This window comes from Vipera ursinii (assembly GCF_947247035.1).
Source record: "Vipera ursinii genome assembly, chromosome: 3".
Lineage (NCBI taxonomy): Eukaryota > Metazoa > Chordata > Lepidosauria > Squamata > Viperidae > Vipera > Vipera ursinii.
Genome location: NC_139516.1, coordinates 205,543,573 through 205,552,040, shown reverse-complemented (window position 1 = coordinate 205,552,040; position 8,468 = coordinate 205,543,573).

Sequence of the window (8,468 nt, the reverse complement as noted above, 5' to 3'; positions counted from 1 at the left end):
GCCCTGAAGATGTGATTTTTGTCACCAGGGACCATGAATGGAAATGGAGATGACCAAATAATTGATTTGATTGTGTTGTTGCCACCATGGGTGGGTGAGATGGGCTTTATGGGTTTCTATGTTGTAGTTCTTTAACGTTGTAAACAGATCAGAGTTACTTTGGTGTGAATTAAATGGCTTTGGAGATTCTCAGTCATCCGGGTCATGGTTGCCTCAAAGTTCCTTTTTCAAGAGGCAACTGGGTCTTCTTGTTTTTCTTTGAGGACATTTCGCTTCTCATCCAAGAAGCTTCTTCGATTCTGACTGGATGATGGGGAAGGGAAGGATTTATACTCCTTGCAGACAGCTAATCATTTGCATTCTTTTAGAGAGTCATTGAGCCCCTTGGAAGTTTAACTGTGTCCTCAAGGTCACCAAAGTGGTGCAAATGGGTGTGGAGCCTTCTTGGAACTGCTGAAAGGACTGTGTTGTAGACTGGAGATAGATGTTGTTGTATCCTTCTGCCCCTATTGAGAAAGGGCTGTTCAGGTTTGACATAGATGGCCTATTTGACCCCTCTTTCAAACCACGGCCCTCTCTGTCTTTGAAGACTTTGCTGTCTTCAAAAGAGTGGACTTCTGCATCTTCTCCTGATGGGTTTGTTCTCCTATGTTGTGTCATGCGTTCATGAAGTGATTGTTTTGTTTCCCCAATGTACAGATCTGCACATGTCTCACTGCATATATCAAACTTCTTAGTTTGTGTCTGGGTGTTTTATCTTGGGGTGGACAAGCTTTTGCCTTTGGTGTGAGTTGGGCAGCCACATAAATTCATCTGGTAAATAAATGCTCTTAAAGTACAGCATGTGCTACCCATTTTGGGGGGGATTGGAGGAATTAATGAAAGATAACAAAAGATAAAGCCAGCTGTGATTGATAACAAGCTGGAGGCTGTTAATATAATCATATCCTGCTCATTGGGTTCTGACAGATATGTAGATGACCCAGCATGGAACTGAAAGCTGGACCAGTTAAGCCTTGGGTTGAATGCTGAAGAGGTCTTCTGATGTCTTCTCTGCAAGCCAAGAAGTTCAGATGCCCAAAGCATCAAAATTTATCATTTGAACTTCCAAAGACATTGAAGCCTGGATGTAGCCTCCTTAGTCAATTCCAAGAAGAGGATAAATATTGTTTAAGGTTATCCAAAAGGAAAATTAATCTACAGAAAATGTTTTTTTTCCCCAGCTAGCTTGCTCTGACTGATGAAGCTGCTTGGATGAGCAGCAAAACGTCTCAAATAAACCAAAAATTAGTCCAATTGCCATGATCCAACCTTTAGACACATTTAGCCTGGATGATTGAGAGTCTTCATTGACATACTATAATACATTTTTGGGAGGAAACCCCTGAGGTTGGTATGCCAAGAGTTAGTACATTCCAACAACTTTCTGCCTAACTAGCTTCTGATTGATGAAGCTGCTTGGATGAGCAGCAAAATGTCTCAGATAACAAAGTTTGGTCCAGTTGCCATGATTCAACCTTTAGAAACCTTTGTCCTGGATGATTGGATATTTATTGATATTGTTGAAAGAAAAATCTTCATCAGGGTCCAGTCCAAGCCAGGAATAAACAAAATGGAGACTGCTTTAGAAAGAAGGTTGTGGTTTATTGAAGAACAAAACCGCAAGACATGTGGCTCTGTGGGCAGCTGACTACATGTTGCTGGGAATGGTGGGGTTTTATACCTTCTTGGGCTTTGGGGTTTGTAGTTGTTCCTGTGGCATGAACTTTGACCTGAGCTTTTGAGCGTGTCCTTTTTTATTCTGGTGGGTTAATCCTATTATGTCCTAAAGGTCATGTCCTGCTTCCCCGGGGTTGTGTCTCAGGGCTATGTCCTGTGTTGGATTTTTGGATGAGGGGTTGCTGGTTCTAATCCTATCACTCTGCTATCGTTAGCGATCAGTTTTGCTGCAAGGGATTTTGAAAGATCCCATCTTGAATGGGCTTCTGCAGGCAGTATTTGCTCATGAATGGGGCCTCAGGCCTTCTGAATGGGATTATCAAATCTGCATTTCTACAGAGCTGGCCTCTGCCTAGTTTCTGTTTGGGATATTAAGAAAAAAACTGGGTCTGCTTTTCTGCCTTTAAGATCCTTTGGGGAAATATAATATTCTGCCTTTTTAATATTCCCCAAAATATGTCCTTCTCTTGACTTCCTACAATATAAGAGCCTTGGTGGAGCAGTGGGCTAATGCCTCCTTAAGTAACACCAGCTGCCTGCAATTAGTGCAGGTTCGAGTCCCACCAGGCTCAAGGTTGACTCAGCCTTCCATCCTTCCGAGGTAGGTAAAATGAGGACCCAGATTGTTGGGGTCAATTAAGCTGACTTTGTAATAATGCAGCTTGGGGTGTGTGTGAAAGCCCTAATAAGCAGGCATATACATAGAATGAAGGCTACTGCTAAGCTTGTAAGCCGCCCTGAGTCTTGGGAGAAGGGCGGGATATAAATGGAATTAAAATAAAATAAAATAAAAATAAATAAATATGTTGCAATGCATTTTGGGGAGGAAATCCCTGAAGTTGGTGTGCCGAGAGTTATTAAAGTACAACCACTTTCTGCCTAACTAGCTTGCTCTGATTGATGAAGCTGCTTGGATGAGCAGCGTAACATCCCAAATTAACAAAAATTTAGTCTAATTGTCGTGATTCAACTTTTGGATCCCTTTGCATGGATGATTGAGTGTCTTCATCAACATAGACAATGCTCTCGTCAGCTGCATTTCGTTTCGTGTCCAGAAATGAAGGCCCTGAAAAAGTAAAATAATGAAATAACTTCATATCCTGAGAGAAAGCATTTTCAATAGTTTAACACCACTTAGCACTTTGCTGTACCAGATAATGTCTAAATCGCATACCTCGAGATCCTTTCTCACCTCACTCAAGAGAGCTTGTTATATTAACCACAATTTCCCCGCTCCATTTCTCTGGCTTTCGACCATATGGTTCTGAAGATGAGATTTAATACATTCAAAAGCTCCCAATAATTATAAACTTTCAACCCGGGGCGGTAAAAAAAAAGACTGCTGTAGATTGCTACATTTGTATACTATTCATTTAACTTAATTTTTAATCATTTGATGCTTAGGTTAAACCGAGGGTTGTTTTATTGCGAGGCTACCCCATATCTCGAATCTGACAGACTAACAACTACACTTCAAGTAGTGCTCGGTTTACGACCGGTCGCTTAGCAACAGTTCAAAGTTACGATGGCTCCCTCAAAAGGTACTTAAAATCTGGTTCTGAAATTCTGATGGCTGCCACCTAAGGTGACCAGCCTGTAATTATGGCCGTTTGCAGTGTCCCGTGGTCACAGGGCCACGAATTACGATCTTTTTTTTTTTTTTTGCCAAAAACTGACATTTCCTTCCCATTTTCAGCAAAAACACCCCATAGCAATAGGTTTGCTTAATGACTGCAGTATTCACTTAATGTCTGTGGATTCACTGAATGACCACCACAAAGAAAGGCCATAAAACCACCTTTATGACTGTCATGACCTACGACCAGTGGTGGGATTCAGCCAGTTTGCACCACTTCGGCAGAACCGGTAGCTACTTTTTTGTTGCCCAGGCCCAGAATGGACTTCCAGAAGCAGCATCCACACAGAGAACCGGCTGTTCACGTATTTGAATCCCACCACTGGGTCAAACTATTCTCCAAAGCACCAGAAGGAAGGACAAGAAACAATGGCTGGAAACTGATCAAAGAGGAAGCAACCTGGAATTAAGGAAAAACTTCTTGACAGTGAGGACAATCAACCAGTGGAACAGCTTACCCCCAGAAATCATGGGCACTTGTCTGAGATGATATAGGTTCTCCTGCTTGAGTAGGGGGCTAGACTAAAAGACCTCCAAGGTCCCTTCCAGTTCTATTCTATTCTATTCTATTCTATTCTATTCTATTCTATTCTATTCTATTCTATTCTATTCTATTCTATTCTATTCTATTCTATTCTATTCTATTCTATTCCATTCTAATTCTATTCTATTCCATTCTCTATTCTATTCCATATTTTCTATTCTATTCTATTCTATTCTATTCTATTCTATTCTATTCTATTCTATTCTATTCTATTCTATTCTATTCTATTCTATTCTATTCTATTCTATTCTATTCTATTCTATTCTATTCTATTCTATTCTATTCTATTCTTTGGCAGAACCGGTAGCTAATTTTTTGTTGCCCAGGCCCAGAATGGACTTCCAGAAGCAGAGAACTGGTTGTTCGCATATTTGAATCCCACCTCTGCTTACGACCCTAGTGGGCAGGTTCCATTACAACCATAAGTCAAGGACTACCTGTAAACCCAAGTTCACAAAAACGCCGTTACCATCTTCAAATAACCTCTCTGTCCAAATGGCTGAACTTAACATATGAGGCTTAGTTTAACATGATAACCTGGTTCGCACAATATGATGCTTAACATAATAACCTGGTTCACACAATATGGTTCTGTCCCAGCCTACTTGAGCTCCTTGTTGAGTTCACAAGGAGAAAACTCTTCTTCAAATCAAGCAGGCAGAAACCGCAGGATGAACCCAACCTCCTTTTATTACTCACAGACCTGAGGAAAACAAACACAGTTAATTGCAAGTTGATTCTTAACCCGAATGTTTGCCTTTGGCAACCAGCACCGCCCACATCTCCCGTTTTATTATGCAGCCAAGTCGTGGCTTTCCGAACGCCTGCTCCTTTGCCTCTGGAGCCACCCCATTGCATTCTTCTGTCCTGCTCTCTTTGCCTGCCAGCGTTTACGAGCATCCTGGATATCGTCCAGCTGTGAGTCATCGCTATCCCCCTCAGACTCCCAGCACAGCTGTGTCTCAGCTGGAGTGCGAGTAGAGGGGCCAGTCTGCTCATCAGACAGTAAGTCTTGGAGCTCCTCAGAGGCTCCCTCTGACACTGATGACACTGCAGGCCCCTCCTCCTCCTCATCTGATTCCTCAGACTCAGCTGCCGGATCCACGGGCTGGTGAGGAATCACAACAAATATGATGCTTAACACAATTACCTGGTTCACACAATATGCTTAGCTAACTTCCAGCTTCCTATAATACCTGAACAACAAACTGCTACTCAAGATTTTTCCAAATTGCACGTGAATTGGTCAGCCTGCTTTTTTCTCTCAGCATTCCATATTTTCTTATCTGCTTAAACAGAAAGAAAACACGCCCTTTTACAGCCCACCCATTTGACAGCAATAGCAATAGCAGACTTATATACCGCTTCATAGAGTTTTGCACTCCCCTGTAAGCGGTGTTACGCCCGTAACGGTCCTGGCTTTCCCCCACACCAACACAGGAAAGAAATACACAGGAAACCGGGAAACAGGAACGAAATTTTAACAGATGCTGAAAACGCAAACAAAGCTAGCACTGGGAGTGGTTTGCTCCCAGTGCTCTAAGTACCCTGCCCTGCAGCTCCACCCAGCTCCACCCCTCCGTTCCCAACAGACCAGCATCCTGGCAGTTAAACATAAATCCCTCCCCCTCCCTAGTTACAGCCTTTAATTGTCCTCTGTTGTTCTCTGCTGCCCGCACAAGTCTCCTTCCCACCGTCAGGTCAGCCATCCGTTAGGTTCCCTCTTGCCACCTGGGAGAACAGCCGGTTGGGAGGGGAAGGGATGTTCAGCTCCAAATGCCCCAGCTGATTGGCGGGGCTCCCAGGAGGCTGGCGGAGTCAGCTCCAGCGTCCAAACCTCCAGCTGAGCGACGGAGCAACACGTGGGCTGGCAGGTCAGGCGGCAGCGAAGCAGAAGGTTGTCAGGCTGCAACAGAAGGCATCCCCACCCCCCAGCTGATTGTCGAGCCTGGGGCTTGACAAGCAGTATATAGAGTCAGCACATTGCCCCCCCCCCAACAATCTTAGTCCTCATTTTACCAACCTCGGAAGGATGGAAGTCTGAGTCAACCTTGAGCCGGTAAGGATCGAACTGCTGGCAGTGGGCAGAGTCAGCCTGCAATACTGCATTCTAACCACTGCGCAACCTGGTTTCCTATAATTATAATGGCAGTTATAATGCAACCCTGATTCTCCTTTTTTTTTTTTTTGGTTTCCAAATTTTGCTACGCGAGAAGTGTGAGTCAGATTAGATTCCTCCCATTGAAACTGGAAGAAGTTGATTATATTCAGATTACAGAAGCCAACGTAACAGCAGTCTGCCCATTTATTAAGAGATCTATTATTTTTATACAGATACACATACATCTATAGCACAAGATCACAGAACTGCCTAAGCAATTGGCACAGGGAAAAAGAAAAAACAACGACACACTTTTCTCCTAAGCACACTCATTTCTCAAATGGCACTCAGCAGCTCCAAACACAATATTGCTCGGCTATAATTTTATCTGCTGCAGAACGGGAAAAGCTGTGAGAAACAGCAGTCAATAAGAATATTTAATAAACACGACCAGAGCCAGCAAGAGTACAACTGAATTCTTGCCAACTTGTTATCCTTAAGGGCCCTATTCCATCCAATTTGCGCCCCTTAAAAGCTAATTTTCTTTCATTTCGTTTAAGCGCTCGCCCTTCCCCGCTGCTTCACAACAATCACCTCTCCAGCGAACAAGGCAGGGGAAATAATCAGCAGGAAAGCAGGTGGGGAGAACTGTTGAAAGGGAGAGCCACGTGCGGCATAGAAACAATAGCAAGAGGAAACCAATTTGCTGGAGAGAGTCCTTGGAAATGCAGAGTCCATGTGCATCAATATAAAACTTCAATGCAGCACTCAAACATTTAATAAAAACTGCACAGGGAATGCAAGAGACCACACTGGGAATATCGCAACCAGCTTTGGTCCCCCCAATATATATATCTATATATCTATATATCTATATATCTATATATCTATATATCTATATATCTATATATCTATATATCTATATATATATCTATATATCATCTATATATCTATATCTATATATCTATATCTATATCTATGTTAAGTATTTGTCTTATCTATGTTATCTATGTATTTGTCTTATCTATGTACTTATCTATGTTAAGTATTTGTCAAACATATATTTGCCTTGCCTTCTAGCTAATAAAAAGAGAGAAAGAACCTGTGGCTCAGGAAGTTAAAACACTGCCTAATATATAATCAGCCCAGGTTCGAATCTCAGATAAAGGGTATGACTGACTGATGAGAACATAAAGAGTTCGAAATGGCCATCTCAGCCTCCCAAATTCTTTATTAGCAATTTGAATAATTTGCACATCTATATCTATCTATCTCTATCTCTATCTCTATCTCTATCTCTATCTATATCTATATCTATCTATGTGTGTGTGTATACGTGTGTGTGTGTGTGTGTATAAAGATGTTTACACTTTGGAAAGAGTGCAGAGAAGAGCAACAAAGATGATCGGCGACATGGAGGCTAAAACATATAAAGAATAGTTGCCAGAATTAGGCATGGCTGGTCTAGTGAAAAGAAGGACTAGAGGTTACATGATAGCTGTGTTCAAACATTTGAAGAACTGCCACAAAGAAGAAGGGGTCAAACTATTCTTCCAAAGCACCTGAAGGCAAGAAAAGAAGCAACGGATGGAAACTCATCAAGGAGAGAAGCAACCTAGAATTAAGGAGAAACTTCCTGACAGTCAGAACGATGAATCAGTGGAATGGCTTGCCTTCAGAAGTTGTGGGTGCTCCATCATTCTTTTAAAAAGAGACAGGAAAATCATTTGTCTGAAATGGTACAGGGTCACCTGCTTTATCGGGGGTGGGGGGTGGGGGGGATGGACTGGAAGACCTCCACGATCTCTTCCAACTTTGTTATTCTGTTGTTTTGAGAGAAATGGAGCATTTTTAAAATAAAAATTGAATCTTCCTTTTGTTTGGGGGTGGTGGTGGTGGTGGGGTACTTGCTGTGTTTTGTTTCGTTTTGAGATCGCCAGCTAATAGTGAATCCCAGGGATAAGAAGAAGGTCACAAATAGGCTTGGAATTGGGGTGCTCACCACTGGAGATGGTTGATGGGACAAGAAGACTTTATCTTTGTACCGTCTGTCATCTTGGTTCAGGTTTTTGGTGTAGTTTTAAAATTTTAATATAGCTGTAAGTTTATTTTAAAATTTTCTTTTCTTTTATCACCAAAGAAATAATACAAAACAGAAAGAAAAGAGAAGAGAAGAGAAGAGAAGAGAAGAGAAGAGAAGAGAAGAGAAGAGAAGAGAAGAGAAGAGAAGAGAAGAGAAGAAAAAACAGATTAACAAACATTCAACACTAACAATGTATGGAAAGAAAATATTGTGTCCAAAAAATAATCTTGTGATTCTAACATTAAACATATATTAAAAAAAATCCACTCTGGCTGAATGCTGAAAGATATATCAAAAAATAATATGCTCTCCTCTGTGTGTTTCCATCTGTCCTGTTTGCCATCGTTCGCTCCCTAGAGAATAAAATGGATGATCTGTAACTTAA